This window comes from Peromyscus maniculatus, chromosome 5, assembly GCF_049852395.1.
Source record: "Peromyscus maniculatus bairdii isolate BWxNUB_F1_BW_parent chromosome 5, HU_Pman_BW_mat_3.1, whole genome shotgun sequence".
Lineage (NCBI taxonomy): Eukaryota > Metazoa > Chordata > Mammalia > Rodentia > Cricetidae > Peromyscus > Peromyscus maniculatus.
Window position 1 is genome coordinate 131,382,914 of NC_134856.1, and position 24,737 is coordinate 131,407,650.

The 24,737-nt window shown below is 43.5% G+C and overlaps 1 long non-coding RNA gene across 1 annotated transcript; it reads left to right on the plus strand.

Annotated features, from left to right (window-relative positions):
* The first annotated feature begins 478 nt into the window (after positions 1–478).
* On the plus strand, positions 479–23,446 carry LOC143273492 (uncharacterized). Its single transcript, XR_013051641.1, has 3 exons — positions 479–747; positions 1,250–1,453; positions 7,182–23,446. It is a non-coding gene; the product is annotated as an uncharacterized LOC143273492 (long non-coding RNA).
* The last annotated feature ends 1,291 nt before the right edge of the window (positions 23,447–24,737 follow it).

The window sequence follows — 24,737 nt, forward strand, 5'->3', positions numbered from 1 at the left end:
GAGGTTTCAGGGACTGAAGGGCCTGCACTTTTTGGGGCTCTACAGTTTCATGCAGCAGTCGGGAGGGTGGCCAGGAGAAGAGCTCCAGGGACGACTAGGCCCGAAGCTAACAGCACTTGGTATCAGCTGGGATCCTGGGATCCGGCGAACTGGATCCTTGAGGAGTGCAGCTTCATTTGTGCGTGCTTGATCGCCTCCTGCGGAGGCATTGTCCCTGGCATGGGGATCCTTCACAGAGATACCATCCTGGCTCGAGACCGTGACCCTTTTGCAGAAGCCCAGAGCAGAGGAACCTCCCAAGTGGGCGGAGCCTTCTTGATTATTTGGGGCGGGGCTGCTGGAGGGAGGGCCGAGGGGTTGGGAAGGGGGTTGGGCTGGATACCGGGGGCGGGGCTTGTGTGAAGGGGCTGTGGCTATTGCGGGGGCGGGGCCAGCCTGCTCAGTTGGAGCCTCACGTGGAAGTGTTCTAGGGATCAGACGGTTGACCTCCCCTGATCTCATGGACATCAGTCGTTGAGTCTGGTGGTCACAGACTGCAGACGTTGGAGCTGCAGTTCCATCTGCCCTCTACTTTGCTGCTTCCACTGACTGCAGAGCTCAGCAAGGCTCAGTTCCTGTCTCCCTGACGGCCTCCTTGGTGTCCAAAGCACCCTGAACCTGTGTGGGTGGCCCCCGAGGGACACAGGGACCGAGGCCGGCCAGGGAGGCTGAGCCTGGTCAGGCTGGTGGAGGAAGAAAAGGCTTGAGGTAGTGAATGACTTTTTAAAATCGTGGGATTATTTATCATTGTGTTTATACTAAAAACTTTTAATGATTTTTTTTGTTTTGTTTCGTTTTGTTTTTGTTAGAGTTTATGCTCTAGACCAGCGGTTCTCAACCTGCGGGTCACAACCATCAGAAAACACGTATTTCTGATAATCTTAGGAACTGAGACACTGCTCAGTAGCAAAATTACAGTTTTGAAGTGGCAACGAAAATAATTTTATGGTTGGGGGTCACCACAACATGAGAAACTGTATGAAAAGGTCACATTAGGAAGGTTGAGAACCACTACCCTAGACAGACACCCATGGTGTGGGCAAAATGTAGCTCGTGGTAAAATGTGAGTTTGTGTTGCTTAGTATATATACAGAATGCAGAATCCTATGCTAGTTATTTCTAACCGCAGAATACCAGTTTTCAATTAGAATATGCCCATCCCTATTTGTGTGTGTGAGTTTATCTGAATAGTTCTTGTGTTGATGTGTAGGTAAGTTCAGCGGGCTGCTTGCCTGCCTGAAGCCATGTGGCATCACCAGAAGCACCAATGGGACAGAATTCACTGCTCCGTTCTCCTCGCTTTCACATCGTCCTCCCACGGCACACCCCTCCAGGCACCGAGGCCCTGGCAAAGTCAGGAGAATGCCAGGGAAGCCTGGCTACTGAACACTGCCCCCCAAATCTACAGCAACAGGTGTATAATTTCTTTTTATATTTGGAATTGATGTGCTTGAGAGATTGCGTTTTAAATTTTGACTTACTTTTGAGAGTCCCAGTCTTGCTGTGTCCAGGCTCACCTGGGCCTCGCTATGGAGCTCAGGCTAATCTTGAACTCTTGATCCTCCTGCCTCTACCTCAGGAGTCCTGGCATGGCAGGCTTGCCCCAGCCACACCTGGACAATGCACTAAGACTTGGTTGAGTGTTACAGCTCTGTTCATGACAGATGTGGGTTTGCTGCTCGGGGTATTTGTCTAATGCTGCTTTCAAAGAATGGGTCAGAAAGGATGCCATCTGCACAACTTCTGGACTCTGAGGTGATTGATTGTAGGGAATTGAGGGTGTTGTGCCCGTGTTGTGAGACCCCCGGAACAAGACCACCACAGAGCCGATAGCTGATGCAAAACACACAGGGGCTTATTGATAACAAGCAAGCCGGGGCTTGGTCTGCGTCTAACACTCCGATACAGCGGGTGGAGGAGGACGGCCCTGCGCTCTCAGGTGAGGGGTTTTTAAAGGGAAAAACCACAAGCAGGGTGGTACAAGTCTTTGTGTCATATGATTGGGTGAGGGTATGTAACCTTTGAATTTGCTGGTTGGGAGTTACAGTTAGCATTTTTGGGCAGGCCTGGACAAGTCCCAGGCTTTGTCCCTGAGCTGCCATGAAGGCTGGCTGGCCTCCCATGTTCACATTGACCCATGCACATAGCTCTAAGTTGGTGAGGGGTCCCAGACAGTAAACAATTGACTGAACCTTGAGCAGTCAGAATACATGCAGAAAGGGAGCTCCTGCAAGGACTGTGTCTTTTGTTCATGGCCCTCCCCAAAACTACTTGCTCAAGCCTCAGGAAACTGAAATTGAGGCCTGATCTCTGAGAGAAGACTGAGCAGCCTGTTAAGGTGTCTGCTTGGTCTTTTCAAGGACAGAAAGCTGTCCCAGGTTCAATCCCCAATATTGTCAAAATGAAAAAGTGGAGGATTGGAACAGTTTCTTCCCTAAATGTTTTGAGGAGTTTATCATAACTCTACACAGTACTTAAGGCCAGGCAGGCTAGTACACACCTATAGTCTCCAAAAGGAGGCAAAGGCAGGCAGATGAGTTTTAGACCAGCCTGTTCTACATAAAGAGGCCAGGCTAGTTAGGGTTATAATGAGACCCTGCCTCAGAAAAAAAATTTCTTTTTAAAAGTGGGGCCAGTAAGTTGCCTCAGCAGGTAAGGTGCTTGCCACCCAGCCTCATGATCTGAGTTCAGTTCCCAGTACCCACATGGTGGAAAGAAAGAGCATACTCTCACAAGTTATCTTCTGACCTCTACAGGCACACAGTAGCAAACATACTTCCATACATGTACACACACACACACCAGAGAGAGAGAGAGAGAGAGAGAGAGAGAGTTTTAATAGTCAAGTTTGTTGGCACCCAAAGCATGACACCCAAGGTTGACCTCTTGCCTCTACATACACACACATACAGATAAACCTTCATACACACAACACACGCATGCGCGCGCACATGTATACACACACACACACACACACACACACACACACACACACACACGACATGCATCTCCCACAGGCATGCACCACACACACACACACACACACACACACACACACACACACACACACACACACGAGACATGCATCCCCCACAGGCATGCACCACACACACACACACACACACACACACACACACACACACGCACACACACGAGACATGCATCTTCCACAGGCATGCACCACACACACACACACACACACACACACACACACACACACACCACACACACACACACACACACACACACACACACACACACGATGTACACAGGAAATTCTATAAATATGTGGTCTCCACATGAAAAGGGAATGGACAGAGGAAGAAGAAGAAAAAGTAGGAAGAGTATAAGGAAGGGCAGGGGAATGAAGGAAGGAGAAGAAAGGGAGGAGGAATTAAAGTCATCCAAATTGGAATGCACCTAGAACTGACGAGTCCCAGAGTACATGAGTCTCTATGTAGAAAACAATGGTGAACCTGTCAAACAAAACAGAACATACTAGAACCAATAAACAGTCCTAAGTTTATAGGAAATAGTATTTCTACCAAAATTATATTTCTGTAAACCAACAAAAATATGAAAAGGAAATAATTATACAGTTTCATTCACAAAAGGATTAGATATTTGGAGGTGAGGCATTGCAGAGAGGAAGGAAAGCTGTAGGTAAGGATGCTGGGGACCATGAAGACATTGATCCTCCCCAGAGTCAACTGTATTCAGTGCAGATCCCTCAAAATCCCAGCAGATGCTTGGGGGAGTGGAAATTTGGCAAGCTAACCCTAAAATTTACATTAAAGTGTAAGAACATAGAATGCCTGAACATAGGAATTAAAAAGTAGAAGGTAAAGGACTTTGCATGTAATCAATGATTTACAAGAGAAGTAGAATCTTACCAAGACATTATTATAGGATTGCCTAGTAATGTTCCAAGGATACTACTTGGATATTCTGGTTAATTTTCCAAACCTGTGAGTTTGGTGACAGAGTATTGTGCAGTCTTCTTTAATCAGACTATCCAAACAGGATAGTTAAGGTGAAGAAGGACCTATTGCAGCTTTGAGAAGTATGCTTCCAGGAAGAGCTGGTATTCTCTTTTAGAATAGCTTTTAGATTTGGCCTCAGCATTTAAGAAGATAGGCCTGGTTTTTTCTAATGGTTTATTTTTGTTTTGTTTTAGTTGTGGATAGACACTGTGGTTACTGATGGAAGCTAAGGTCTTGTCCTATATCTGAGCTCTGGTGTGTGTGTGCATGTGTAAGAGAATCATTAGTAGGAAATAGTTATCCACATATAACATTTTATGTGGCTAAGTATAATGTCACAGAACAGCAGTCCCTTGAATTGTTAAAGGAACATTATTTTAATTTTGGTTATATTTTCCTGCTGGGTACTTAAGACTATCTAGATAGCCAAAATTAATTTTAGTTTTTGTACCATTAGGCCAGTTGAAGATCCAGTCCTCAGGGACCACTGGGGCTTTTGAGGAACCTGACTCTCTTGAGCCTTTCTTTACCAGTTGTCTATCTATGTGAGGATAACCCAAAGGCTTTCCTCATCCTGGCTATGCCTTCCTCTGGAAGCACTGAAGAGATCATTCCTCTGTGTTGACCCTCTTCTTTGTAGACTGGATCTGGTTAAATTCATTGAATGGGGTCTCCATGGCCTCCTGAACAAGAGAACGGGTGTCTTTCCCAGTTGCAGAACATTTCTAGAGATGACCACGGACCTCTGGGACCTCATTGACCTTGGAGGAAGAGGGAGAACTATTTTCCCTTTTAGTCCCTCTGACTATATTAGAATAGCCTTCAAGGATGGTTCCTAACATCTAGAAGTCCACTACTTCTAGTATTTGCTATTTTAATGAGACTTATATTTTAGCCAGTTTTTGAAATTGCTGTTGATAGACCTTAAGAAATTTTAATACCATATATATTATCTTTAAGTCTTATCCTTTATGCATCTTAAATTACTTACTCGGACCTTCATAACTTGCAAAAGCTTAATCTTCATACACAAATCTTTTTATAATTAAACAATTTCTATCTTTTCTTTCTTTCTTTTTTTTTTTTTTTTTTTTTTTGGTTTTTTGAGACAGGATTTCTCTGTGTAGCTTTGTGCCTTTCCCGGAACTCACTTGGTAGCCCGGGCTGGCCTTGAACTCACAGAGATCCTCTTGGCCCTGCTTCTCAAGTGCTGGGATTAAAGGTGTGCGCCACCACCGCCTGGCTTTATTTCTTAATACCATGATACATGATAGCATTAAAAATTTACTAAGTCAATTTGGTACTAAGTACAAGGTGTAAAGAAACAAACCATAATGATATGTAACAGACAGCTTGTCTATATTTAATCACATATAAGGCATGTTTTAATAAGCTAAGATTTTGAACATTATTGTTTGTTGCAATTATATTTTTATAATTTTTATTGTGAAGGAGAAACTTAATTTAGAGATCTTTAGTAGTCATATTTTTATATTGGGCAGAAACAAAGACAGTCATGTGTGGAACAAAGTGGGTTGAGGAGGAAAGAACATTTTACCTCAGGAAAATGGTCCTAGAGAGAACAGGCTGAGGTAATGGGCCTTGCAGTGCGTCTGCTCTGCACTCGCTCACGGCAGCTCCACTTCTCTGAGGTGTTCTCAGGAATGTTGACAGCTGCTTTGGTAGCAGGGCTGTATCCGCCAGACGAACCAGATCGGAGAGAGTGTTAAGCAAATTTGGTTTAGAAAGGACAGGCATGAAGGAAGATAGAGAAGAGACGTGGAGGTAGGGTAGCAGAAAGTGTAGATGGGGTTATATGGGGGAACCCCAGACCATTTCCCATCCTGTTTTATGAAGTAAATCAGTTAAGATACTAAAATCCACAGTTCAGAATTCTAGCCAATGGTTGTTATCCAGTGAATACTGAGACCAAACCTGCTTTGAGAAGCAAAGAGTCATCACAAAGAGGCCTCAGTTCTCCTAATTTGAGTACCTTAGGGTGAAAGGTAAGGTTAAAGGGATGCAAAGGTCATTTGGAACCCATAGCAGGTGTGGGACCAAGGTAAAAAATGGGAGTCAAATTCTGCCACTGAGGTATCCCTTGAGTTTAAGGATTAATTGAACATGTGGAAAGTAGGAGAGACTGCTCCTGAATTGTACCTTCCAGGAGTCAAGAGACTGTGAATCCTGTGCAAAGTTCCCAGAACTGTCAACTGAGTGAGTCTCAAGATGCGATGCAGGGACTCCTGGAGTTCCAGAGACCTAACAGAGCACCTCTGATTCTGCTCTGTCTAACTTGTTAGCTGTGTTGGATGTGTGGTCTGGTCAAATGGAAAATGGCCACTTATCTAGAGGCCAGACAACTGTGATAAGGAAGAAAAGTGAGAGAAGCAGAGGTAGAGACAATGATAGGAAGGTAGAAAAGCAGTGTAGCCCTCTCCCAAGAAAATGAGCTGTGTTTACACAGAGCTCCAACAAAACCCAAAGAACCAGAGACTGAATGGGGAACTTGACCTGTTCACAGAGGCAGAGGACAAAAGATCAGAGCTCTCAGGTAGACTGGTGGCTGTTTAGTCTTTATATTGAGATCACCAGGTGTGTCTGCTCTTGAAGGAATGGATCCCAAGGGTAGACAAGGGCAGTAAGGCAAATTAAGAAGGAAGACCAAGAGCCACCAGTGGGTGACAGCCCCAGAAGCTCCCCAGGTTTTGGCACCAAATGTTAGATTTAGAATGCAGGATACAGAAACAAAAGTCAGGAAAGAGTCAACAGATAGGCTCAACAGATAGGCTGTTCTTCTTAGAGCACATACCAAGGGGCAGACTCTCTCCTGTAGGAATGGAAGGTCTGTAAGAAGGAGGGAGCTGGTCAGGACTCTTATTTAAGTAGGGGTAGGGAGCTTAGGAATAAAGAAGTTGATAGAGCTGTGGAGGGTACATGCAGGCTAAAACAGTCCTAAGAAAGTCTGTCTTCACGACCTCCTTTCTGGGGACTCTTTTGCTCAGGTCAAGTGGGATATCTTGAGAAACTGCCTGTCTCAACAAACAGTTCTTTCTGAGATATGAATGTGGCTGACCAGTATCAGTTGAGTAATGACAACAAGAGAGTCTAGTCTCGGGATTTATGGTTTTCTTCAGCCAAACATTTTATCACTTACAGACTGTTCCTGCCGTGGAGAGTGCCAGGCCCTTCAGAGGAGGTGGCCTTTCCACCTGACATCCAAGTGCAGGGCAGCAGCAAATGGGAAGAGATCCTGTCCTGTCTCCAAGAGCCCCGAATACCCAGGATCCAGGTAGGAGCTTGGAGCCTGTGAGACTGAGCACAAGTGTTATGGAGAGGGCTCCAGTTCCCTCTGCTCTCCACCCAGCAGCAGTTTGGGTTCTTGTGCTCCGGAAACAGAAGAGCTCAGATTGGACATCATAGAAGATCAAGCACCCAGAAACTAATGAGAGCAAGCAGGGGAAGTAGAATACACATACAGAACAAGCAGGCCTAGCTTGGGCATACCCAGGATAGGAACATGCTTCTCCTGAAAGCCTGCTTTACCATGCACTCAGTCTAGGTAGATAGATAAGAAGATGCAAGAATCTATAAACTAAGTATGGGGGGTGTGAGCACTCCCAAAGCTGAACAGTTTACTAGAGCAAGGGTGGCAGCATGCTTCACACACTCCTCTGGTCAGGAAGCCCGTGAAGAGAGCTGAGCTGCTGCATCTCCTCAACCAAAGGCACCTAGTCTTCTATAGGCCTTATTTCACAGACCACCACTGTTGCAACAAAAACAACCTTAAATTTGTATTAGCATACAAAAATCCATACCAATGTAAAACATTTGAGACTAGCAGTTGCTTTTTAGTTTAAAAGCAGATTCAATAATCTACCCTTTTATTCTATTATTTCTAAATCACTTTTATTTCTGTTTATCCCTTACCCCCCATCACCTCTTCCCCCACCCAAACACTAGATAGGGGAGAAAGAAAGATAAAGGAAAGAAAAAGAAAGAAAGAGATCCCTTAATCTAACCTCCTTTGCTTAGTTTCCTCTCTGACCATGACCAATAACAGCTTGCAACCACCCCCTCTAAATGACAACGAACATCCATAACCCACTGAATGACCAGAACCCACCCACCCCACCTGTCAGGAATGTGGGTGTCCTGTTCATAAACTTGCTTCCTTTTGTCTGGGGGTGACAGCATCTTTAGGGGACCCTGAGAAAATTTGGATAATAGTCAAGTGGTGGGAAAGCTAGCTGTATCATTTGTTGTCTGGTCTCTGTGTGATGGGAAAGTGCAGGGCTTAACTGAAGTCCTGGATGGAGTAGTCTGTGAGGCTGGACCATCTTAGCTGCTTTGAAGTTGTCGTGCATGCAGATTTTTGAGGAAATGGAACAGAGGCATTCTGAGAGGCTAGATCACCTGGGCTACTTGTCTTATCTTCATTGGTATCTGGTCCTTTTGTTCTGAAAACACACAGACTTTCAAAGGTCACATACATATCTGCATAAACACAAGTATGGAATGGCAGTGTGCACAAGTCAGTTAAAGATGATTCTCTGCTTTATACTTGAGCAGGTAAGACATCTGTCAACTTTAAGAGTCTGTTTAAACCGCATAACCAAACTGTAGTATAAATCTCCATCTCTGCCATCTGAAAGGATGGCATATACTAATAAGTCATAAGGACTTTGTAGCTAACAAGGTTTATCATGTCTCATCAAGTCTCAGAGCTGTATGAGAGGGATCAGCACATACATAACCTGTCTTGTAGTTTTTCTTGGTTTCTTCCTTCATGTCTGCAGCCAAGATTTTCAGGAGATCTTCCCCAGTCAAACCTGATCTTTATTTTGAAGGAATCCTTAGTTTTTCATTTCCTGTGGAAACAAAGGCATGACCTCTTCCCTCAACACAAAACATAAATATATAGGCTGATTTAATTCAGCAGTTTTTTCCCCCACAATCTAATGTCTCTCAGCAGCTGATGTTTTTTGTTCACTAGCATTAAAAAATTTAAAGTTAGTAAGGCACTATGTAATCTATCCCTGGAGGATCTTTATTACCCCTTTCTGACTATTGAGCATCTCTTTTAAAGTATGATTAGATCTTTCTGTAACTGCTTGTCCTGTAGGACTGAGTGGTATACCTGTAATATGCTTTATGTTGTAATATGCAAAAAAATTGTTTTATTTTACTAGACATATATGCTGGAGCATTGTCAGTCTTAATTTGTACAGCTATCCCCATAATAATCATAACTTCTAATAAATGCATAATTAGAGAATCAGACTTTTCAGAACTTAAACCTGTTGCCTGTTCAAATCCAGAAAATGTATCTATGACATGGTGTACATATTTACTTTTCCAAACTCTGCAAAATGAAATGCATCCACTTATCAAACTTCATTTCTTTGGGTACTTTTTGGGTTACTTCCTGCAGGTAATGGAGTTTGGTTATACAAAGAACAAGTAGGACAGTTCCTTATAATTTCTTTGGCTTGTTGCCAAGTGATAGAAAAATCTTCTTCAAACCTTTGCTGTTAACATGCTGTTTCTTATGAAATTCTGATTGCTCCAGCACATTTCCTATTAATAGCTGATCAATTTTATCATCACCATGTACTAGAGGGCCTGGTAGTCCCATAAGGGATCTGATAAATATTATATACAATGGATGATTTCTATCTCTGATTGCTTGTTGTAGTTGAATAAATAACAAAGTTAATTCTGAATTATTTGGAATAAGTTCAGCATTTTCAATATGTAAAACAACACTTTCTGCATATTGTCAGTGACTATATTAAGAGGTTCTGGAAAATCTAATAATACTTTGGGAATAGCATATGTCTGATTTTGAACTGAAGTATATGTACATTGAGCCACTTTATTTTTTCTGACTTATAACCTGCCTTTCCTGACTTATTTGCATCAGTATAGAATGTAGAAGCAACAGAATTTGTGTCCTTTTTACTATATGAGGGAGATCCTATTAGTTCTTTTTATAAACTGAAGTCTCTTGCTTTTGGGATATTTGTTGCTAATCTCTCTCATAAAATTACTGCAAGCTCTTTGTTACCCATTTTCTGCCCACAATGAGGAAATTTCAGCATTAGTAAAGGTACCACAATCTCTGTTGGGTCCATTCCTGCTAATTGACACTCATTTTTCCTTTCAGAATCAATTCAGAAAGCTTTTCTACATAAGTCTTTAATTTTTTACTCTGTGTGCTAAAAATATCCATTCTAAGATATTATCTTTTCTCTGAATAAGAATTCCTGTGGGAAAATGAATAGAAGCCAAAATAACTAAAATACAATCAAGCTTTGTATCCAAGGAATCCATTTGTGCATCCTGTAATTTCTTTTCTATCAGAGCCAATTCTCTCTCAGCATCAGCTGATAATTTCTTTGGACTATTTAAATCCTTGTAAGGTTTGAAATAAATTGTTTAGCTCTTAGGTTTTCAATCCAATTGTGGGTATTAGCCAATTAATATCCCCCAGCAATTTTTGAAAATCATTGAATTTGTAATTGATCTCTTCTGATTTATACCTTCTGTGGTTGAATTTTTAGTAAACCTATCTTGTATTCTAGATAATTAATAGATTCTCCTCTTTGTATTTTTTCAGGAGCAATTTGTAATCCCCAACAAGGCAAAATTCTGTTTACTTCATCAAACTTTTTTTTCTAAGATATCTGCATCTGAATTAGCCAGTAAGATATCATCCATATAATGATAAATTATAGATTGAGGAAGCTATATACTAATTATTTCTAATGACTGTTATATAAAATGTTGACATAAGGTAGGACTTTTAACATTCTCTGTGGCAAGACCCTACAATGGTACCTTTTAACAGGTTGAGACTTATTATAAGTAATTGTGAAAGCAGATTTTTCTCTATCTTGTTCATGCAAAGGGTTTGTGAAAAATCAATCTTTTAAATCAATTACTGTGATAGGCCATGCCTTAGGTAATAAAGAAGTTAAAGGGATTCAGGTTGTAAGAAACCCATAAGCTGAATGACTTTGTTGATTGCTCTCATATCTGCTAATATCCTCCATTTCCCAGGTTTCTTTTTAATGACAAATACAGGAGGACTCCAGGGGCCGGTGGACTCTTCTGTATGGTGAGCTTCCAGTTGCTCTTGAACAAGCTGTTCTAGTACCTGTAACTTTCGTCCTAGTAACCGGATAAGCGAAGTTGGCTTTCTAACACCTTTTGGCTAACCTTCTTTTATTTCCTTATATGGTGGTGTGGCAGGCCCTTGTCTTAATCCCTCTGTCTCTGTCTTAGTACCATTCTCATTTTTATTTATCAGTCTTTCTAATTTTTCTTCTAAGGCATGTCTTTTATCAATCTACCTTTTATATTTTTCTTTTCCTCTATTTCTAAAGCATTTTTTTTTCTTTGAGAGGGCACAGAAAGCCACTGTGGCTATTAAGAAAAGAATATGAAATACCAGGATGATAGTAATTATATTGGTAACCAATCTCAGTTAAGTCATTTATCTTTTCATTTTATGTTTCTATTTTTAAACCATCTATTGTAGCACTATTTAGGGTTCAAATGCCCTATGTTATGATATTTCCTTCCTTATGTGGCTTGTTCTTTTTATATTATTTTGTTCTCAAGAACTTCACTTTACTATTTTCAAACTATTTTTTCCTGTGACTGTCTATAGCCATTTTCTTTTTTTTCTTCAGCCCCTAAGCACATTTTCAAGCATTCAGTACCTGTTCAGAGGTTTTCTTGGTCTGGAGCTGGCTTTCTGCATTCCTGTAACCATTCTCTGACCATGTGAGCCAAGCCTTAAAGGGCCAGGTCACCCACCACAACCTACCCAACAGGAAGAGATGGTCTTATACACTGAGCACTCACTCACAAGCTTGCCAGAGAGAATGGGGGGTCTGCGCACCATGGCTCCAGCAAATGTTCCTTGGGTCCTTGGGTGCATTTGCAAGCTCCTTGTGGCTCCACTTAGCACACGACACTGGCAGCTGGCTCCCCTCTCCGGTCTGTCCTGCCGGGTACCCCACTGGTTCTGGTCTGCGGCAACTGCTTGCCCTTCTTTTGCCTGTGGGCACTGGCCAGGAGCATCTACCTGCCCCTGCTCTGGGCCTATGGTGGGGGCAGGCGTTTCTACTTAGACTCTAGCAGTAGTGTACCAGCTGCTTACAGGCCCACTCAAGTGCTTGGCTCCACAGCAGGGCCTTTTAAAGGAGCCTCTGTACATCACACGCATGGGGCCTGCTAAGCGACTGCTGTTGCTAGGAAGCTGCAGCCAGCTCCTTGTCTGGAGCTTTTCTCAGCCTTTTAGGCCCTATGCTTGGATATATGTGCCCCACATTGGATGCCAAATATAATGGGTCTTACTTTGGGCTTCCAGCTCCCGAATAATGGCACAGAGACTTCTAATAATTATGAAAGCTTGGCCTTAGCTTAGGCTTGTTCCAAAATAGCTCTTAAAGTTTACAAAGCTCATTTATATTAATCTACATTCTGCCACGTGGCTCCTTAACTCACCTCTCCTCAGTATTGTAATCTGAATTCGTCTGCATCTGGCTGGAGAATCGTCTGTGTCTTGGATTATTTCCCAGTGTTCCTACCTCTCCCTGGAAGTCCTATCCTCTTCTGCCTAGCCTATTGGCTCTGTTCAGCTCTTTATTAAAACAATCAAAAGGTGCCTTAGGCAGGTAAGGAAGGACAAAGATACATCATCACACAGCGTACAAAAACATCGTCAGAACAAACCACCATCCTGATTTTGGGGTGGAGTGAACCGCCAACCTGTTTTTTTAATTTTTTTTATTTTATTTTATTTTTTGGTTTTTTGAGACAGGGTTTCTCTGTGTAACAGTTCTGGCTATCCTAGAACTCACTCTGTAGCCCAGGCTGGCCTTGAACTGACAGAGATCCACCTGCCTCTGCCTCCCAAGTGCTGGGATCAAAGGTATGCGCCACCACACCCAGCCGTAGATACTGTTCTTATGTCCTATGTTAGTTCCTGTTCGGCAGTTCATTGAGGAGCTAGCCCCTGCCTAATACAAGGACCATGAACTATAATGTCAACAGGAAAGGATCATGGGATCTGCTGTACTGTTAGTGCCATTTAGACACCATCTGTGCTCTATAGGCATGAACAAGCCCATGCCATCACACTGGGATAGTGCCAGCTAGTCCATCATAGAAGATGAGGGCTCAGTGAGTTTCATATCTTTGAATCGGGCACCACATAAAAACATACCTGTCGCAACATTCAGACATATAAATACATGTGTGTGTTCACAGTCACACACATACACATGCACAGATGAAAAGATTTAAACAAACCAGAGAGCAACAATGCATGGCCAATCACCAGTCATTTTCATCTGCAAATTAGCACTTCTGCCTGCTCCTTGGCTTTCTATGATTCAACAAGTTGCAAAATAGTTGAGGTATCCATGAAAGACACATGAGGTGAGGGAGCAAAAAGTATATCCATTAAACTTTTATCATCCATTTTAGTATTTTATGTACAAGCTTCCTAATAGATACATAAAATCAAAAGTGGGAAAACTACACATGTACTAGTTTCCCATTTTATTTCAAAAAAAGATTATTTCTAACAGATGAATCAAAGAAAACATATTTCCTAAAGATACTTAAAAACAAACAAAAACCACCAGAAAAAAATAGAAAATTGTGATGGTTAATTCTGACTAGATTAAACCATTTTGGGGGTTTTTCTGGGTTAAAAACTTTAGAAACACTGGACTCAGAGCAGTCCACCATCTTCTAACCCACTGAGGGCCTGAAGGAGTTTAGAGTGTGGGGGAAGAACACTGCCTGTCTTTGCTTAAGCTCAGGCTTCTGCACTTTCTGTGTTAACTTAATTTTCAGAGGGTTCCTCATGCTGACATGGTGCTTGCTGCTGCATTTACTTAGCAGAGGTCCAGCCTCTCCATGATGATTGGTTTACCCGTCTCTCTAACCAAGACTACAGATCTGGCACTTTGAGCATTTTGAGCTCATTTCCATCATCCATCTACCCATACCAAACAGGGTCAAAGTCAATGATAAGTCATTTGAGGAGATTTTGATGGTATGTCCATGCTCTGGATGAGGATGTATGACATGTGAGGTGCTTTTCTTACCAGAATCAAGCCAAGTGCAGCAACTACAGCTAATGAGACAATTATCAAATTTAACCACAGTTTTGCAGGAGACTTTAACTAGAATGATCCTGAACAAAATCATGACTACTGAAGGTTGAAAAATACATCTCACACATAAAAAATTTTATTTCTGAGAGATGAAATGTGAACTGATTATTTTCTTTTTCCTCTTCCTTATGCCCCCCTCCCACCTTGTCTGTCTGTGTAGAGTTGTGTGAGTTTATGTGTCCAAGGGCACATACACATGCTTGGGCTTGTGTGAGCGGGACAGAGGTCAGCATCAAGCCTCTTCCTCTATCACTCTTTACCTTATTTTCTGAGGCAGTCTCTGCTTGAAGCTAGAGCTTGTCAATTAGTCTGCACCATGTGCACAGGGAGTCCCAGGCTCTGTCTGTCCCCATCTCCACAGAGGTGGGATTAGAGACACACACTGCCCCATCAGGCTGTTTTGGTTCCTGGGGATCTAACTCGGGTTCTCAGGCCTGCTTGACAAGAATGTTGTCTAGGGAGCTGTCTCCCTGGCCACAAGAAGGGCAGTGTTTGAGGGCTACATCCTCATCCCATCTTCCCCAAGTCCAATTTGGTCCACAGCAGATGGTTTGTAGACACCGAGTGTCCAATCCCCTGTTGCAGCTCTGTGAGACAAGAAGCAGGACAGGCTGGTGGTGGACTTCGGGCTCTGTGGAGTTCAGAGGACTCCTGAGAGCCTGAGCACTCATGGCAGGGTGCTATCAATGCCCATCATGGCAGCCAGCCCAGTCCCCAGGGACACTGGAGGCAAAGTCCTGTCTTGACTGTGGAACTGAAGACTGAAAGGAGCAGGGAGGTGAGCACACCCTGGGCCTGTGCTCAGCAAAGGCCCTGAGGCCATGGGACTTGGGTGTCCTGGAGATACTGAAGGGAAGTGGTCTGGATTTTTGGGATGTGCTCCTAATGGCTCCCATGAGCTAGTCTGCCAGGGACTGAATCACCTCATGTTGCCTCAGGCATTGCAGCCTTCCTAGTGAGGTGGGGTGGGAGGTTTTATTGCTCAATTTCTCTGCTTCCATGGTACTCAGACTGGTTCCTTCCATCCCATGTCCAGCCTTGAGGGGAGGGCCAGGCTCTGAGAAGATTTCAGGGCTTAAACAGTCTTTCCCCATCCAAGCAGTTCAGATACAGAACCCTCCCTCCCGGAAACTAAGTCTCACATAGGCATAAGGAATCTGGGAGAGTCCTGGGCTGGAAGTCACTAGGAGTGAATGTCCTTCCAGTTTGAGCCCGTTGCCAAAAGGCCTGTGGCAAGGCGTGGCTGACTGGCTTCCATGTGATCAGAGTGTCAGTGTCACCTGTGGACTGGCCACTGGTGGCTTTGTGTGTTTTATTTATCTTCTGTGGAGAATCGTGGGGTGTGCTTGTGTGTTCTTTTTTTCTGAGACACAGTCTCACTATCTAGTCCAGGCTGACCTGATGAGGCAGTTCTGACCTGGTTAAGTGTGGGTTTTAAGAAACAAATTCAGGTTCCCTACAAAAGCAGCACCACAAGAAAGGATCTTCAGGGAAGAAAACCAAACTCCAAAGGCTTCTCACATCGTCCTGTGCTGGTCATGAAGGGACAAGTCTGATCTCATCAGTGAGTTTTTCTGGAGCATCTGCATAGGAGGAGAGACATGGGTGATGCTTCTCTTCTGAGAAAATGCACACAGAGTCCAAGGGGAGTGTCTGCAACATTCACCACCTACTGTGATGCTTCCTCAAGGGAATACTCTTCCAAGACACAACATAATTGGGGTTAAGAGGGTGAAGATTTAACCAGGAACTGGCATTGGAGAAGAAACCATTTTGTCACCAGCCACAGCAGGTCACTGTCCTGTAGGACCCTGGACTGGCTGTCTTACCAGAACCCCAGGAAACCACATGTGTGACGTTTCTCAGTAAGAGGAATGTAATGAACCTCTGAACCGTTGCTGCCAATAGGGCTTGGAAATTCAGGCTGCTATATCGAGGTGGCCCTGTCTACAACTATAAGATGTAGTCAAGCAGGTATGAAAGAGGAAGAACATTCTGGACAAACAAATAGCCTGGTACAAAGTCCCATGTTCCCCAGGACCGAGGCTGCAGCCTCTGCAGAGAACATTGAGTTTATTTTCACTGGTGTCAGAGACTAAAGAGAGTCAGGTACAAAGCCTGCCTCCTTCCTTGTGACCTCCCCTGGGGAGGGACCCCAAGCAGGGCCTCTGACTCCCAGTTGAACTTGGCCTGGCTGGCCCTGATCTTTCTCCTTGCAGCAAACTCTGGGTCAGATGGTCAGAAACGGCTCCCCACCGACATGTCACCCTGGGGCCTGCGTCCTCCCACTCTCCATCTCCCCTCCACTTGTCCAGCCGAGACAGAGTGAAGAGAGCTTCAATGGTGGACACACCAGTAGAGCCAGCAGAGCCGAGACCAGAAAGGAAGGCCATGGTGGATCTCTGGAGCTGACATGTGAACCCCCAACCCAGTCTGGGGCCACAAAGGATGTTATAGCTAGGGCCACATGCCTGGCCCAGAGACTACACAGTCACTGACCAAACTTGTTTTTCCTAAGGTCAAACTCCTTCATGTCTCTGATAATGTCCATAGTGTTTCCCACATCCTGAGGCGGAAGTCTGTGGGCTGCCGTGGGGTGGTGAATGGGAAGAGTGATACCCAGAGGTTGATGGTGACCACACTCCTCCCAACAGCAAGGTACAGAGAAGCAGTGTCTTGAGGAGCCCTGTCCTCACCAAATTCTCTGCTCTCAAGTAGAAAATCAAAGCCCTATGTGGACAATGCCCAGGGAATTTAGTGCCACAGTGACACCTCTGTTTTTACAAATTGGGGGAATGATCTTTACAGAAGAAGGAAAAAATCCACATAAAAACAGCCATATGTTGTTACACTGCTGGCCCATTCCTGACAGTATGTGATCTGAATATGACTTGTGGCCCTGATGGCCTAAGACATCAATCATCCCTTGACAAAAGCCCCTCTTTACTTCAAATGACAGCAAAGGTGTTATCAGAGCCCTACTAATATCCCTGTAGTACAGGTGACTGAATGAGGAGACCAGATGTGAAGGCCTGACAGACACAAATTCAAATTCTATATTCTTTTGCAGTAAATGGCTCCTGACTTGCCTTATCCATAGGAAAGCATGGGCATGGCAGTGCCTTAACAGAACAAGCTGACCTCCTCCAGAGTTCATTTCTGTATTTCAGAGAGTACCTCTCACTATGAGACTAGCACCTGATGCTGGGTTACTGACTCATTCCCAAGAAGGCAACTGAACCAACTCCCCTTCCCAGGCCTGTCTTCATTAATCTGCAGCTAAACCAAAGTTCTGCCCCGGTGGACCACACATCCAAACCTTCTCAGCCCACAATGAAGCTGCTTCTTATCTTCTAGCCCTATTTCAAAACTACGTGGGGACACATGGGTCTCACCAGATGGTCAGGGTGCTAGAATGTAATGCCACAAAGTGACTGGCTGGTGACAGCTCATCCTTCATGACATACTGCTGGGACAGTGATTTAGCCACTCCATTCAGTGTGAGCCACTGCTTCATAAAGACCCAGGGATAGAGTCTTAGAGTGAAATTCTTCAACCAAGGACAACAGACCAGTTAGTTCCTCCCTAGCCACTCCTCCACCATCCCTCAAGTCTCCACTGATCTTCAGATAGTTAAATAATGTGGGGTATGTCTGAAGTATTTTCCTGTGTCCACAAGGGGGTAAACCCTTGAGGCTTTCTTCCTAATCGTTTATGGCAAATGGATGTCACTCATATTGTGGAATTTGGTAAGTTAAAATATATACATGTGACAGTAGACACTTATTCAGGGTTTTTGATGGCCAGTGCACTGCCTGGAGAAGCCACTAAGCATGTAATTGCTCATTGCTTGAAATGTTTCTCCTATTTGGGGATACCAAAAATTATTAAAACTGATAATTGATCTGGATAAAGTAATAAAACATTTCAGCAATCTTGTTCCCAAAGGCAAATTGAGCATAAAACAGGCATTCCTTATAATCCTCAAGAACAAGGCATCATTGAGAGAGCCCATGGCAGTTTCAAGATGCAGTTTCAAAAAAATTTAGAGGGGGAAATTGAACTCAGTCACACATAATGCATTGAATTGTGCCCTTTTCTTTCTGAATTTTTTGAATGTGGATGCCTGTGAGCAATCTGCTGCAAATAGATTTTGGCACGAGGGAAACTGAGTGACTTTTGCTTAGGTGAAATGGAAAGATCCTTGCTCTGGATTATGGAAGGCTCCCAACCCTGTTTTAATATGGGGTCAAGGGCATGTTCGTTTTTTCACAGGAAGAAAATGAAGCTCAGTGTGGCTGCCTGAGTGCTTGGTGTGGTGTGTGGAACAGTGGAATGCCGGCCCTGATGACATTGTGGCTGCTGACACACCCCCAGAGGAACTGGAGTGGGATTTGCTGAACCTTTGTTCCTGATCCTCCAGTGTTACATTCTACAGTCTGGGAAGGGAAGGAATGATTTCTGGCTTCCTGATAGACCTGCTAAACAAATTTCCCAGACCTCTGTGAGTTCTAATTATTTTGAATCTGGCCAAGGAGCACATATCTGTGACTAGGTATTTTTGGCTGTTTATCCACACCACATCTTGGGATGCAGAGGTCACCTTTACCAATGTAGTGTTAATCTGCTGTTTGCCCAGAGGAAATAGAAGGCCAGGAGATCAGCTGCCTCAGAGTTTTCCCTCTGTGGGAAAGAGACTCATTGGAGCAGTCAAACACTTGGAATAGAGGCAGTGTGCTAGACTGGTTGAGAAATCAATTGGAGGTACTAAAGAGACCTCCCAGATTGATGAGGAGGAAATGGGACAAAAGTTTTGCTGCTATTTTGGTAGTCTAGGACTGGACAGCCCAAATGTATCTTTGGAAGCTGGTGGCAGAAATGCATTTGATTTTAGTAGAGGGAAAAGAAAAGGTTCAGAATTTTGGAGTTACTCATACCTCACCCACCACAAAAACAGTTTCTTGTCCCTTGATTTCGATTGGAGTTGTTGAGAATTGTAATTTGTTGATTACTAAATTTATATTAGAATTAGGATGTTAACCTGTTAGTGTTAAGATATTGATGTAAAAGTGGAGCATAAGCTGAATGCTTTATTTGAAGTAGTACAATTGTTAGGAGATGAGATTCAAAGGTTAAAGATAAGAGCTCATTTGAAATGTCACTCTAATTTTAACTGGGTGTGTGTATCCTCTTTTGTTTACAATGAAAGTGTTACTGGATGGAAAAGGTTAGAGCTCACCAGAGAGGAATTTGTTATGATGCTAAAGGAGTCCTTAGATTTGATGTTGTTGCATCAGGAGTTTACTGATTTAAAAAAAGGCAAAGTTGGATTTTGATGCTGCTAAAATTGCTGTGGATATCCTGGATCATCTAAAAAGGTCAATCTATCTTGATGATCTTCTACTACTACTAGGAGGTATAGCAGCCATAAGGAACGGGTGTATTGCTGTGATTATTCAAGCTACTTGCAAGCCCTTAGTGGAAAGCTGATTCAGAGCTGCATAGAGTTAAGCTCTGCACCCTCCCTTGCCTGAGGCTGGTAGTAAGAGACAGGTAAGTCTTTCTTGCCACCTGTCAACCTAAGATAGAGCACACTTGGTGGAAAGATGGGTAAGACTGGATGGTTGAAGAAGGTGACCTAAGACAGGCACTGTCATCTGAGGGATTTGAGAGACCCTTTATATTAAAGAAGCGGGAATTTGTAGGGGTCCACAGAGACCCCAGCTTGTAGCTTGTTTTCTTCTTGACTCAAGGTCAGAGAGTCCGAGCTTGTTTCCCCTGCTGCAAGGCTTCATAATAGGATGTTTTGGCCAAAAGCCTGGTTACCAGGTGTCTTATACTTCAAGGCCTAATTAATTACAGAATGTTTTGCCATAAGGCATGATCACCAGATGTCTTGAGTACTAAGGAGGTGTTTACACTTGATTGTACTTTGTTTTTTGTTTTTCTCTCCCCTCACTTAGGAAGGAGCCCTGGAAGGTGGTGCTTCTCCCTTATAGGCCCTGACACAGAACCCATCCCCATGCCCATCTTCCCTCCCAGGCCCTATTACCTGTCTCTCTTGTCATATTCATCCACATGGTATCCAAGGGAGGTGAAGTGCTCTACTGTAGCCACATCACCCATGCCTGCTGCCCTATGGAACTTCCCCAAAGGATCATACCTGATGACCATTTGGTAATCGAGGCACCCATAGCTCAGGCAGTGTACTGGTGAGAATGCTTGGAGGCACTCAATGTCTGGGCATCATGATTGATGTCTTCCTGCATTGTTGAGGTTCAAGGTCTCCTAAGCGAGTCATTTCCTCCCTGCCCTTCCCTTTTGCTTCCCACTTCCTCCCAAACCCTACACTAAAACTTATAAACACAGACGAATCTCAGCCCTTCATGACAGGAGCATCCTTCCAGGGTAGGTGAGTGGTTCAGTGTGAGTAGAATCCTGCTTTGTCACCTATCAATGGGGATGCATGCATGCACACAAGTTCATGAATTCACAATAGCATGCCAGGCACACCTGCCTCAGATGCCAGTGACAGGAGTCTAGTCTACCTTGTAAGCTCTCCTGCAAAGTGTTGTCAATTGCAGCTCTGCAGCAAACCTACTTGCCTGGCCTCCATGGCCAAACACTGAGGAGAGCTGGGTGATAGTTCTGAACCTTCACCACCCCAGAAGGCCTAGTGGCTTCCTGAGGCCCTGTGGTGGGACACTGTAAGGTGTCATTTGCCTTGTGTATGCTGATCACTTGCTTCCTTTTCTTGGCTTGATTGTACTTTGTACCTTGAACCGTGATGTCCTTGAAAGGGGGAGGTCTTTTTGCCCCCATTGCTTTTGGGTATATAAAGGCTGTGAGTAATAAACTCAGGCTCTGCAGTATTGACTCAGGACCCTCCTGAAGCTATCCTGTGTCTCTTTTTCTTCATCTATGTCTATATTTTATAGCTACCATTTCCCATTTCCACACTCTCCCCTTCAGAACTGTTTAACAGGTTGAGCAGGACCCAACAGGCTCACCTTGGGATGGGCACATAGCAGAAAAATGTTCTCAGCACCCAAGTAATTCCCCTCCTCATCCCCTTCCAAGCCTTGAGTCCCCTGTAACCAGAGCCTGTGGAACAACCTGGGGCTGGTCACTGGGTGTACCTGGCCCAGTTATTGGTTCCATGGGGGACAAGTCCCTGTTATTTTCATTTTACCCTGTGGTTGTTGCACCCTGGACTGACTCCAGGGGAGACAGATTATCAAATAGGGTATCATCAAAAGTCATGTTAACTTTAGTTTCCTTCAGAATACTGCTATTGATGTCAACAGTCACAGCATCACCTTACATGTCTGTGGTACCCAGGCAGGGCATCTTCTTGAGGCAGCATTGGGTGTTAGGCATGCTGTGCTTTCTGCAGCCCTTCCTCCTTCCTCCTCATCCTCCTGCAGGTTATTCTTCCCAGGTAATAAACAAAGGTTGGAAAGGCAGGTTCACTCACTCTCCTCCTCAAGGGGAGGGGTAGGAAAAGGGGACCTGCAGCACTGGTATTTAAACAGGGCTTTACAGTTCACAAAGGGCTGCCTCAACTCAATGTTTCAATATATTGAGTGTTCCTGTGACCCTTATTTAGTAGCCTGTGTTTTACATATGACCCAATTCCCTGAAGGCTGCATCCAATCATTTACATGGTCTCCATGGCAATGAGAATTTTTTCTTTAGAGGCATACGAATGTTCCACAAGGTGACCTATTGTCATCCCGTACAGGGGATGTGTGAGGGGAGACCTGTGTTTGTGCAATAATTTGGCTGGTTTAGGACAAGTGATGGGGAAGATGATGCATTATGGTGGTGATTGAGCTGGTTCATCCCTGAAAGGGTTGTTTCTAAATATGGAAACTATTTTGTGAGCATGACATAGAGGATGCCTAGGCTCCACACGTTGACAGTTCAGCCATTACATGGATCTTCTCCAGGCTTTCTAGGGCTAAATAGAACAGGGACCCGCAGCCCTTCCCTAACATCTGCCCATCAATGAGTTATGTAGCCATCCCAAAGTCACAAAGCTTTGAATTTCCTGTTGCATACACTAGGATGTTTTCTAGTTCTATATCCCAGTGGTCATGTGTCTTTCCTGTAGGAAGTGAACTGGTAACACAACCTGCTAGAAAACCAGTCCTGCCTCCTCCTCCTCCTGTATACAGCCCAGCTCCCCAAGGCACCTCTCTGGGTCTTCTCCTACCACACATTCCATGATCATATAAGTGGTTAATAGTATATTGATCATATAAAAATTCGTAATGTTCCTGTGTTCTAAGGATTTATGAGGTCTACCTCAGAGGTGATGCCACACAAGTCATTGTTGGTTTTCTCAAGGACCTAGACAGTTACTTGTGTATGTGTGAGAATGTGGCATACCAGCGTCACCTCCCAGAATGCACTATAGCCCAGGGACAGTAGATTTTGTAATCATTTTGAAGGATGCCCTCTTCATGGGGCTGGCCATGAGGATTGCCTCCATCTCAACCACTTTATTATGAGAAACAGTAGTACCACATGATGCTAGGAAGAAATAGAAAGCAGGTTAGAAGTTTATAGTTATGGATTCTACAGCATAAAATCTGAGATACTCCAAACAACCTAATGATGCACCTCAAGGTCATAGGCAAATAAGAACAATTCAAACCCCACAGCAATAGATGAAAAAGCATAGTGAAGAGCAGAGATGGAATCAATGAAATGGACACTCAAAGGACAACACAAAGACAGAAAAACAAAAAGGTGCTTATTTGCAAGGACAAACAAAATTGGCAAACCCTTACCCAAATTAACCAAGAAAGATAAGACACAAATTAGAGGCAAAAGGTGATGTTTCACTGGACACAAACACATTCCAGAGGATCATTAATATTTTGAGGGTTTTATACTGTTAAGTTAGAAAACATGAAAGAAATTGCTAGACTTATGTGGATATTGAAATAATAGGAAATCAAAAGACTTGAACAGGTCAATAATAAGCAGCAACAATAAACTAGTAATAAAAATAGCTTCCAACAAAGAAGTGCCCAGGAGTCCTGGATTCATTGAGTCTACCAGACCTTAGAGAAGAATGATCGCCAATGGTCCTGAAAATATCTCATAAAAGAGACAGTAAAGAACACCCTCAAACCCATCACAAAGCTAGTATTACCCTGCTCCCAAAATCAAATAAGGACAAAAACAAACAAACAAAAAAAAACAACGAAACGTATAAGCCAATTTCCTTGGACAAAGATGTGAATATCATTAATGAGAGCACTTGATACTTCACATCCAATTCAACAACACACTAAAATCTCTCTTTACCATCCAAATGGCTTCTCCCAGGAATGCAAGGATAAGTACATGTACACCTATTCAGAGGGTCTGATCCAGCTGGGGGCCCCTCAGCCTTTGGTTCATAGTTCATGTGTTTCCATTCGTTTGGCTATTTGTCCCTGTGCTTTATCCAACCTTCGTTTCAACAATTCTTGCTCATATAAACCCTCCTCTTTCTCGCTAATTACTCCCAGCACTCCACCCGTGGATGTCTGCATCCAGATTCCTCAGTCCTTGGATGGGGTTTCTGGCACAACTATTAGGGTGTTTGGCCATCCCATCACCAGAGTAGGTCAGTCCCGGCTGTCTCTCTTTGCCAGCAGTCTTTTGTGGGGGTATCTTTGTGGATTTCTGTGGGCCTCTTTAGCACTTTGTTTCTTCCTTTTCTCATGTGGTCTTCATTTACCATGGTCTCCTATTCCTTGTTCTCCCTCTCTGTTCTTGATCCAGCTGGGATCTCCCGCTCCCACAGGCTCTCTTTCCCTCGACCCTTGCCCTTCATTGCTCCCACTCATGTCCAGGTTGTTCATGTAGGCAATTAGTTTAAAGACAGAACACTGCAACAAGTAATTACCATACTTCCTATACTTAGTATAGTTTCCTCTGGGTTTATTATTGCAATGTTTCTTGAAATTGAAAAGTGCGCAGTTCTTACACAGGCAATGACTGTATTTACTCCCAGCAAGCCATAAGCCTGTATCAGAGAACATCTGTTTCCTGAAAGCCATTCTTTTCTTTTCTTCTTTTTTTGTTTTGAGAGAATCTTGTATTCCAGGGTGGGCTAAAAGTCACAATGTAGAGCTCAGTATGTCCTTGATCTCCTGATCCTGTATCCTCTACCTCCCTAGTACTGGAATGTTAGGTATGAAGTATTGAAGGTTGAACTGTTAGTTTCATGTATATGCTAGTATCTGAAATACAGCTCTATCACCTGAAAACTAATTTTAGTCATGGAAAAGTATATTTATTCACTCAAAAGTCTAATGAAATTATCATGTTTATATAATAAAAATATTAGAAGTTGACATTCTTCCATGATATACACATGCTTAAAACACTTTTTAAAAACATATTCATAAATTTTGGAATGGTACATGGTAAGATTTCTCAAACCATCAAAGGCCCGAAGCAACACTGTAAAGTTACAATGTCTGAAAGATCATTGTATGTATGAATTATT